Here is an 11,000-nt window from a genome sequence, read left to right as displayed (position 1 = left end):
CCCCTTTCCGTATATATATTGCATCTTAAGGTTCTGGTAGGACACTTACCTTTCTCCCTCCCTCTGAAGCCCAGCTTCCACCTATCTCCTAGCAGTAGCTAGAATTGTTTTTCACTGTTTTCCTTTTTCAAGGTTTCTTTTCTCCTTCAATGCAAAAATCTTTCTTTTACTTGGCCAGCCTACTGCAACCCCAGATAAGCAGTAATCAATCCCTACAATTGGGTTTATCCTGGAGACAGCTCTTATAAAAAATTATTAAATTTTCATTGGGAGCATGACAGAAATCAGCAAGTCTCAGAAATCAGCAAACACTACAAAATGGGTCTTATTTTTTTGTTGTTTTGTTGATTGCTTACACTTAAGAAAGTGATGGAGAAAGTTTTAATAATAATAGCTAACATTTATATAGTTTTTACTATGTGCCCTCAGGCACGTTGCAAAGGTCTTTACAATTATTATTTTATTTAATCCTCATAACAACCCTGAATAAAGTAGGCGCTTTTATTATCCCCATTAGATAGATGAAGAAACTGAGGCCAACTGAGGCCAAATGGTTTGGTCAGGGTTACACAGCTAGTAAGTGGCTGAATCAGAATTTGAAGTCAGTTATTCATGACTCCAGGTCTAGGACTCTATCTGTTATACCATCTAGGTGCCCCATTAAGCTTAAAAGTGTGTCACATATTTTTGGAGAATCAGTATTGAAATATTTAACAACAAACCTCTGCCTGCCCATAAAGCTGCCATATTTCCCAGGAAGCAGAAACTGGGGAGGGAAGTAGACTTTTTCACACTCTCCCTTAGTGTGCTAGGTACCTATGTGACTTTATATCATTGGACATGAGTTCCTTCCTGGGTCTCTTACAGCTGACATTTTAATTTCTTGGCTGCTATAACAAAGACAAATGTAAAGGAGGAAAGAGAGAGCCTTTCTGCTCTCACTGGGTCTAAGTCACCAGGCTTAGATGAGTCATCGTCCAGGTAATAAAGTAACTTGTGAATATGATTGATGAGCCACTGTTGGTGATCTTTGAGGAATTATGAATAAGAGAGGTGCTCCAGGACCAGAGTCAGGCAAATGCTGTCTCTCTGACTTGAAACTATAGGCAGATGAGTGTGACCTTGATTCCTGGAAAATTTTTAAATGTGTTATTAAAATTTATGAGTACTTAGAAAGGGAAGCATAGATTCCTGCAACTCAGGATGGGTTCATTAATAAAAAGTCATGTCAAATTAACCTCATTTTCTCTTTTTGACATGTTTATAGAAATGGGCAAATGCTACAGACATAATCTATACTCATTTCAGCAAGTCACCCAGCAAAGTCACTCATATTATCCTTATAAATAAACTGGAGATGGGGGCAGCTGGGTGGTTCAGTGTATTGAGAGCCAGGCCTAGAGATGAGAGGTCCTGGGTTCAAATCTGGTCTCAGATACTTCCTAGCTGTGTGACCCTGGGCAAGTCACTTAACCCTCATTGCCTAGCCCTTATCACTCTTCTACCTTGGAACTAATACACAGTATTGACTCCAAGACAGAAGGTAAGGGCTTAAAAACAAATAAACAAACAAATAAATAAACTGGAGATCTGTAGAATGAACCATATAAGTGAGTTTGGAACTGCCCAATTGATTTGACTTCATAAATATTGAGTATAATCAGCTTCTGGGGAGACTGACTCCTTGTGTCCATAGAGAGATGATTATCTTAACTACTCAGACTTCTGAGAATTGTTGTCCAAATAGGAAGAATAAATTCTAACCTTGAAGGGAAGAGTCGTGAGGAATCAGAAGAGAGGCTTGGCTTAAGGGGTCTGATTGTTCAATTTTTGCTAGGGGGATAAGAGGCATATGTGCATATGGATGTTCAAGGAGGACTGAACTAGCATCTCTGGTGTGGGGGTTTGCTAAGCCCCTTTTAGGGCTGCTCATCTACCTTTGGTGTCCACCTAGCACTCAACTCTCTGTTATGAGCTTGAAGAAGCTGTAGCATGCTCAGTGGCCATGTAAAGATTAAAATTTAGGGGAGACTGAGGCAGGTAGAAATTAATTTCTCTCTGCAAGGAGTATTATATTTTTTAGAGGTTTATTAAGGATTAAAGAAAATACAGGATAAGGAAAACATGCCTAGGCCAGAGGCCTAGACAAGACCTCACCTACATTATGGAAAGAGCCACATCTGCTCCAAAACGGAAGTCCAAAAAGAGCCACAAAAACCTTTGCAATCAGGTTAAATCCTTTCTTGATCTTGGCCCAGGTGAGATTATAAGGCATTCTGGGGAAGTGGAGCAAAGGCTTGTGGGGATTGAAGTCCAGAGTTCGAGTCTGTTTTTTACAGCCACAACCCATTAAACCATCTTGGCAGATGGGCTAAACCAAGTTGAGGGTAACTGATAGGCCAAACATTTGTCTGTGAATTAGGAGAGTGCCTATTCCAAATATGTGGGATGGACCCCCCCTCCCCCCAGTGGAATGGTAAGATGAGGATGATTTGTTCCAACAGTCATGAAGACAGCTTTCTTTTAGTTGATCAGGCTACTATGATCCCTGATAAGCAACAATGAGTTCCTACAATCAGGTTTGTACTGGAGATAGCTTTTTTTTTTTTTAATTTTAAACATTATTTTATTTGGTCATTTCCAAACATTATTCACTGGAAACAAAGATCATTTTCTTTTCCTCCCCGACCCCCTCCCACCACCTTTCCCTCTCCCATAGCCGACACATGATTCCACTGGTTATCACATGTGTTCTTGACTCGAACCCATTTCCCTGTTGTTGGTATTTGCATTAGAGTGTTCATTTAGAGTCTCTCCTCAGTCATATCCCCTCAACCCCTGTAGTGAAGCAGTTGCTTTTCTTCAGTGTTTTTACTCCCACAGTTTATCCTCTGCTTGTGGGTAGTATTTTTTTAGATCCCTGCAGATTGTTCAGGGACATTGCACTGCCACTAATGGAGAAGTCCATCACCTTCGATTGTACCACAATGTATTAGTCTCTGTGTACAATGTTTTCCTGGTTCTGCTCCTTTCGCTCTGCATCACTTCGTGGAGGTCGTTCCAGTCTCCTTTATCTCTACTTTATTATTCCTTTGAGCACAATAGTATTCCATCACCAACATATACCACAATTTGTTCAGCCATTCCCCAATTGATGGGCATCCCCTCGTTTTCCAATTTTTGGCCACCACAAAGAGTGCAGCTATGAATATTCTTGTACAAGTCTTTTTCCTTATTATCTCTTTGGGGTACAAACCCAGCAGTGCTATGGCTGGATCAAAGGGCAGACAGTCTTTTATCACCCTTTGGGCATAGTTCCAAATTGCCCTCCAGAATGGTTGGATCAATTCACAACTCCACCAGCAATTCATTAGTGTCCCCACTTTGCCGCATCCCCTCCAGCATTCATTACTTTCTATAGCTGTCATGTTAGCCAGTCTGGTAGGTGTGAGGTGATACCTCAGAGATGTTTTGATTTGCATCTCTCTGATTATAAGAGATGTAGAGCACTTTTTCATGTGCTTATTAATAGTTTTTATTTCTTTGGCTGAGAACTGCCTGTTCATGTCCTTGCCGATTTATCAATTGGAGAATGGCTTGATTTTTTGTACAATTGATTTAGTTCTTTGTAAATTTGAGTAATTAAACCTTTGTCAGAGGTTTTTATGAAGATTGTTTCCCAATTTGTTGCTACCCTTCTGATTTTGGTTACATTGGATTTGTTTGTACAAAACCTTTTTAATTTGATGTATTCCAGATTATTTATTTTGCATTTTGTAACTCTTTCTAAGTCTTGCTTGGTTTTGAAGTTTTTCCCTTCCCAAAGGTCTGACATGTATGCTATTCTGTGTTCGCCTAATTTTCTTATAGTTTCCTTCTTTATGTTCAAGTCATTCACCCATTTTGAATTTATCTTGGTGTAGGGTGTGAGGTGTTGATCTAAACCTAATCTTTCCCACACTGTCCTCCAATTTTCCCAGCAGTTTTGAAATAGTGGATTTTTGTCCCAAAAGCTGGGATCTTTGGATTTGTCATATACTGTCTTGCTGAAGTCGCTTGCCCCCAGTCTATTCCATTGATCCTCCTTTCTGTCTCTTAGCCAGTACCAGATTGTTTTGGTGACCGCTGCTTTATAATATAGTTTGAGATCTGGGACTGCAAGGCCCCCTTCCTTTGTATTTTTTTTTTCATTATTTCCCTGGATATGCTTGATCTTTTGTTCTTCCAAATGAACTTTGTTATGGTTTTTTCTAATTCAGTAAAAAATTTTTTTGGAAGTTCCATGGGTATGGCACTAAATAGATAGATGAGTTTGGGTAGGATGGTCATTTTTATTATATTGGCTCATCCTACCCATGAGCAGTTAATGTTCTTCCAATTGTTCAAGTCTAGTTTTAGTTGTGTGGAAAGTGTTTTGTAGTTGTGTTCATATAGTTCCTGTGTTTGTCTTGGGAGATAGATTCCTAAGTATTTTATTTTGTCTAAGGTAATTTTGAATGGGATTTCTCTTTCTAGTTCTTGCTACTGAGCTGTGTTGGAATTATATAGTGGAGATATAGTGGAGATAGCTCTTAAAAAAAACCCAATTATTAAATTTTCACAGTGGGCCCCATGGAGTGTTTCTAATTTGATCATATATCAAATATACCAAAGTCATCCACTGCATCATGGGACATCAGCAGTCCATCCTGGATCATCACCAGTCAATCCTGATTTTTGTCTTGTCATTGGACTTTGATGACTCTGGAAGAGAGAGTGAGAGTGCCTCATTTAAATCCAATTCATGAACAAGTTAAGACATCATCCTGCCGCGCCATTGATCCTCTTTGAAAAAAAAAAGGACAAACAATGAATGGTTTAAAATGTGTCAGTAGCAGATAGATGGTAAGTGGAGAGAGAAAAAAAGGGAGAGATGGTCCAGCAGGTATTTTTTTTTAGTTTAAATTCACTTTAATATTAAAAATCAATAAATGACAAAGTATTTTGAGATATGATACAAAATGAAATGACAATAGGGTGACAACACCAAAAAAGTGATCTAATACTTGCTTATTTATTTAAAAAAGCAGTCAGAAATTAGTCTTTTGTAGCCTTTTTAAAAGCCAACAGATAATGTAAATATTATCTGACCATAAAGATGATGTCCAAATAAACACATCTTTATAGGAAGGTCACAAACCTGTTGATTTGTTAGACCTAAGCTTCTCATAATGCTAAAAATCCACCTCTGCAACCAGCTTATTCTCCATCTTTCCATAATCTGTAGTCTTCAATTTTTTTCTGTATTTCCTTTTGTGTAGCCTTTGTAATCCTTTTGTAATCCACTGTTCTTCCCATTAATCCTATACATCCTTCAGAACTAACAAAATCTTGAATGCCTCACTAAAAATTACCAATGTTTACAGACTTCTGTATAGTTAACATCTTTTCCCACTAGATGAAATCTTCTTTCTCTTTAGTTTTTAGTGTTTTACCCACTGAATCTAAAAACAGTTTAGTGTAAAGACTAGGCTTGGAGGCAAATATCCTCAACACTAAAAAGTAACTTTAGTGGCCTTGATTAATGCAAGCAGAAATTCTTTTTTAAAATCAGGGAAAAGCTGTTCTTTGAACTTACTTCATATAATCATACAATGATTTGAGCATAAGAGGACTCTGGAATGTTAAAATATAGTCAAACTCTGGTTTACATTTATTCCATAATTGTGTGTGTGATTTGATGCCAGAACAATACAAATATTCATTTAAACAAAGGCTACACAAATATTATTTAAAAAAAAGATACTTTAACCTCATTTATTGAAAGATACATTTAAATTATCAGTCATCTTAGTATAAAAATTATTACAAAACATTGCATCCAAAAGCACTAGTCTCTATTCAACACAATTCTATTTAGCTACTCTTTTGCCGTTTTGACATCTGTACCAAAATTACAGTACTCAATTTTGATTGAATATATATAATCTTACATGATTGAAAATCCTGAGATAAATTCAATGTTCACTGCCAACATCTTTGAAGTCTGAAGTTAATCTTCTGGGAAGAATCCAGACATTTTAAATTCCCACATACAACGGAACTTATAATTATAATCAGACTACAAATTTTATTTTAAAACTAGTTCTTATGATACTCTTGCATTTATATGGTTTTATTAGATCAGTTGTACATGAACTCTTTAACTTTTCAGTAAACTGATCTACTTAAAATTGAAAGACTTATAAGATGATGGCTAATGATAGTATTTATTTTTGTATTCTGGTAACACTTTTGATCTTTAAATTTCAAAACACTGAACATTATATCTCTTATCACCAAATATAAAATCAGTACAAAGTATTTTCAATTGGAGTCTTGCTTGAACTAAATAAAGCCCTTAACATTTTTCCTAATAAACAAGGGTTTACAGTTAAGGCTAAAAGTTCTCTATAACAAAAAGATACTTTTCAAATTTTTACTTTTATTAGATTGCATATGTAGCTTCTGTTGGTCAGGTGCCATATTCTGTAATAATCAGATACACGTTTTAGAGCAACTGGGAAAATATGTTAATTCCACATTAAGTATATAACTGCTCTAATAAATATGGGAGAAAGCACATTTTAGAAGAGTTTACAAGAAAATTTCAAAGTATCCTATTTTGAAGCCAAAATAAATTTTAATGAAAACTTTTAAAGTTTGTGAATACAGGGTAGATACTTGGACATTTCATCTTTAAAATGTACCATCGAGGTATTTAGCTATATAAAGGCTAAATAGTACCATCTTTTTAACAGGTAGACACATCCTGGTATTTTAACCCAAGGCCTGTCTCTTCATTGTCTACACTTTCCATACTACAAAATAGCCCTTTGTTTTACTTAATGGAAATTTAAAGCTAGTTCTTGTCCAATCTCTAGATTAACCCTTTTGAAAAAAAGCATAAACTTTTCAAGGAAAGAGATTGGTGAGTAATTAAAAATTAATATTCAAAGAATTAAAAATCCTTAACTATTAAAAACCAGCTCCCTGGAAAATCATAATATATTTCAAACATTACTGATTAACCAAAGTTTTTCTTGTTTTAATGTATTTTAAAAGTAACCTTTGCACTTCAAATTTGTTCCACATTTATATGTATTTTAAATGAATTTTGCTATGTAACATAATTTTAGTTGGAGGAATAAATATACTGAATGAAGTACACTGAAAAACACACTGTGATGTATAATATAGTTCTGTTTTCCAAGAGGAATTAGAAAGGGAAAGAAGAGAGTTTCATGGCAAATGAATGCACTTTCATTTTCTACTAGTTTGGAATATCCTAAAATATTGCCTAAAAACAAAATGCTTATCTTTTTCAATTCAAATTCAATAAACTTAGTTAACCTTTATTCACAAATGTAGAAACACATGAGATGGCTAAATGTGTTCCAAAAACTTGCATTTCTACAAAATACACATATTATTTGTATATTGTTATATTGTGACAATAAATAGCAATTTAATATACATGCAGGGAAATTAAAAGATGTATTTTTGCACCAAATGAAAGCTATCATTTCTTCACAGCTTGAGAAACATGATGATCTTCTGTATTAGTGCTCGTTATCCTTTGCTTTTCTAAATGCCCATACACATCTCATGTTTTTTTAATTGGACGGCCTGTCAAAGTTTCATCTTGGAGGCTGAAGTGAAGATCCTTTCATGAAAGTGGTTCGGATGCCATCTTTACTTGCATGTAAGAAATGAGATATAATTCCATATAAAAGAGGTTGTTTTTGCATTCGAATCTTCAAATATATTTAATTCCTTAATGAGAAATTGTCTTTCCAATGGCATAGCCGGTTGACCAGATTCAGCTGCAAGGACAGATGCTGAATACTTATATTTGTTGAATTCCAAATACTCCCTAATTAATTCATTAATTAGAAGGTTTTCATGAGACAGTGGTGGAGGTTTTTCACCTTGATCATCTAGTGCATTAAAAACTTCAGCTTGGATCTTTGCTTTTAAGTGGCCCAATACACCTCTTTTTTCCAGTGTATCCTTTAAAACTGCTTTGAGCTCCGCAACAGTCGCCATTTTCCAATGGCCACCAGAATTCCAGCAGGTATTTTGAATGGTGTCTAAGACTGGGGTGCCAAGGAGGCTTGAGCTGTCATCATTTTGCTCTCTTTACTTAGTCATACTACAGATAAGGGAGCATGAACTGGGACAGACTTGAAATTGAGATCTTTGAACAAGCTGGTGAAGTTCTTAATTTCTCTCTTCCCTATCTGCCTGTTGATTGCTGGCATTTACTCTAATTTTTTTGTAGTCATTTTAAAGTTGTCTTCCCTTTTATATAAAATTAGGATCAGTCATAATTCTTTGGTTTATGTGTATGTTTTTAATTGTGAAAAGGGGTTGCAATAGAGCAAGCCAGCAAATGGATGATAGTATTGGTGCAAAGAGAGAGGCAGAGAATTGATGCTCTATCTGATTGTTGGGGTGATAGGAAGAGGAGTCTCTCTGTAACCAGAACTCATTTGGGAGCTTTGGCCATATGAAAGACTCTGAGGGGATTCATTTTTATATTTAATAACTTTAAAGCTTTCCAGTAGCAAGGTAAAATTACTAGTGACTGGGAACTACTCCTTAGGCTACTGAGGCATGAGTAAACCAACTTAGACATTTAAGGAGACAGTGAAAGCATGATACTCTATTAGAGGTAATTAGCCTAATACAAATTTACTCAAGTCATTAGTTTGCCTCTGATGATAGGTAGAATGGAGGCAGAGGGAAAGCCATATTTCCCTGGGTAGGCTAAGGGAAGAGTTGAGAAAGGATGCCCACCCCTACATGGCAGTAGTGAGGACCAGAGAAGGGAGTAACTCTTATTTTCATTTTCATCTTTCCAACTTAAAGTTCTAAACCCTGCCAAGGATGAACCACAAAATGGTTATAGAGTTAATAGACATTCATCAAAATGGATGGTTCTACCCTTAGCCTTGCCTTGTCAAACATTTTTTATTAAATACCTAGAATAAATATATAGATTCTATCCAAATGAAATTTCAGATGACAAAAAAAACTTGGATGGAAAAGCAAATATATTGAATAACAGAATCAGAATCCAAAATTCTTAATAGTGAACTATTAATAAATAGATGAATGTTTCATTTATTTATTTTTTCAGACTAATATTTCATATCTACCTAGCCCAGTCTGGAATACATTGAGCACTCATGGGCCTGCTCCTGCTCCTGCTCAACACAGAAGCTTTAACCTGCTCCATTTTCCTGATCTAGGTTAGTTCACCACTCCTTAGGTACTGTGAGGTCCTTCTATCATGGGGTTTATCATATTCATCTTGGATTTAGCAGTTGGCTTTGTCCCTATTGCAGTTTAGAACTTCTGAACTCACCATCTACTAGTGTTATCTTCTGATTATTGACAAGCACTACCATCTACAACACAAGTTGATTTAATTAGGCTAAATTTGAAGTATTACATGGATTTGAAAATAAATTGCAAAGATACAGGATGTTGAAGACAAGTCTAGAAAGCAAAGTGTTAGATAAAAGCCCTAAGGTCACGATATTCTAGGTGGTGGTGTTCATCCTTCATTTTTGAAGGTCAATGACATCATGGCATAATATATTAACTTGCATGTGTTTAAGTGATTTAAGTGAGGCAGAATTGCACAAAATCATCAGCTTCACTCTCTTTTCTAGCGTCATTGAAGTCCAATAGCAAGACAAAAGTCAAGACAACTGGTAATGGCTTGGGATAACCTTGATGTCTTCAATATCTGATCAAGCTCTAAGGGTTCCACAGCACCCATGCCAGCTGCTTTCATGACTATTGGAATAAATTGTTCTCATCTACCCATTCTACCACAGGAAGTCTTCTCGTACTTGGGATAGACATCCCCCTAATTCGCCAATATGTTTGAGACCTTTTGGTTACCCTCAGCTTCCTTCAGTTTGTCTGTTGAGACAGCTAGGGTCTCAACACACTGGGGTGTGACTGTTTGGCATGCTATAGTTTCTTGGAGCCATAGGTGCAGGTGGACACCCAAGTTGGATGAACAGCCCTAAAGAGGGCTCAACAAGTCCTCACACCAGATGTGCTAGTCTTACGTGAACAACTCCATACCTCTAGATATTCTAGTCCTACGTGCCATGATTTCTATGAAAAGCTACTAAGGATTTCAGTAGGAGAGTGTGCTCAATTTGAATCAGTAGTGTTATCTGACAGCCAAAAAGGTTAGTTGGATATTTAACTGCATTACTATAACTACAGTGTGCAAAATAAGGTGGTAGTCCTGCTGTATTCTACCATTGCTAGACTACATGTAGAGTAGTACCGTCAGTTTTACATATCACATTTTAGAAATGATAGCGACAAACTTCATTGTGGATAGATGAGGGGGTATGAAATCATGTCATAAAGGATTGGTTGAAGGAAGAAGAGAAAAGTATTACATGATAGTTATCTTTGAACACTTGAAAAGTGGCTGGCTATGAAAGGAACTAGACATGATATGATTATCTCTCAGAGAGAAGAACTGGAACCATTTGGTAGAATGTATAGGAATGAAACATTCCCTTCAATATAAAGAAAAGATTCCCAGTGATCAGAGCTTTCAAAAAATGGCATGGGCTCCTTCAGTGAATTTACTGAATTCCTTTGTCACTGGAAATCATTAAGAGGAGACTGGATGGCTAATTTCTGGTCATGTTATAAACAAGGCTCATGCTTTGGGTGAAATGACCTCAGAGTTCTTGTCTGACTATAATTCTGTGATTTGATCATTCTATAACCTCAATAAAAATTTGGAATTTGACAAATCCCACAACCTGGGTCTCAATGGTACCTAGCAAATTTGTTATATTCCCATATTTTAAGTATATTTTTACATAGTCTTCTTCTACACTATAAAATTGCATGCTCTCCTGTCCACTCAATCCTGATTTCATTTTAATGGCCACAGTAACTAGTCCATGTGACTAGATGCAGAGTCCCTCCCC

The 11,000-nt window shown here is 36.3% G+C and overlaps 1 pseudogene; it reads right to left on the bottom strand.

The window, feature by feature from the left end:
• Nucleotides 1–7,065: 7,065 nt before the first annotated feature.
• LOC100026159 (centrosomal protein 20-like) lies at nt 7,066–8,078 on the bottom strand (annotated as a pseudogene).
• Between the last annotated feature and the right edge of the window lie 2,922 nt (nt 8,079–11,000).

The sequence above is a fragment of the Monodelphis domestica genome, chromosome 3 (genome assembly GCF_027887165.1).
Source record: "Monodelphis domestica isolate mMonDom1 chromosome 3, mMonDom1.pri, whole genome shotgun sequence".
NCBI lineage: Eukaryota > Metazoa > Chordata > Mammalia > Didelphimorphia > Didelphidae > Monodelphis > Monodelphis domestica.
The sequence above is the reverse complement of the archived record's forward strand: the minus strand, read 5'-3'. Positions and strand labels throughout refer to the sequence as shown.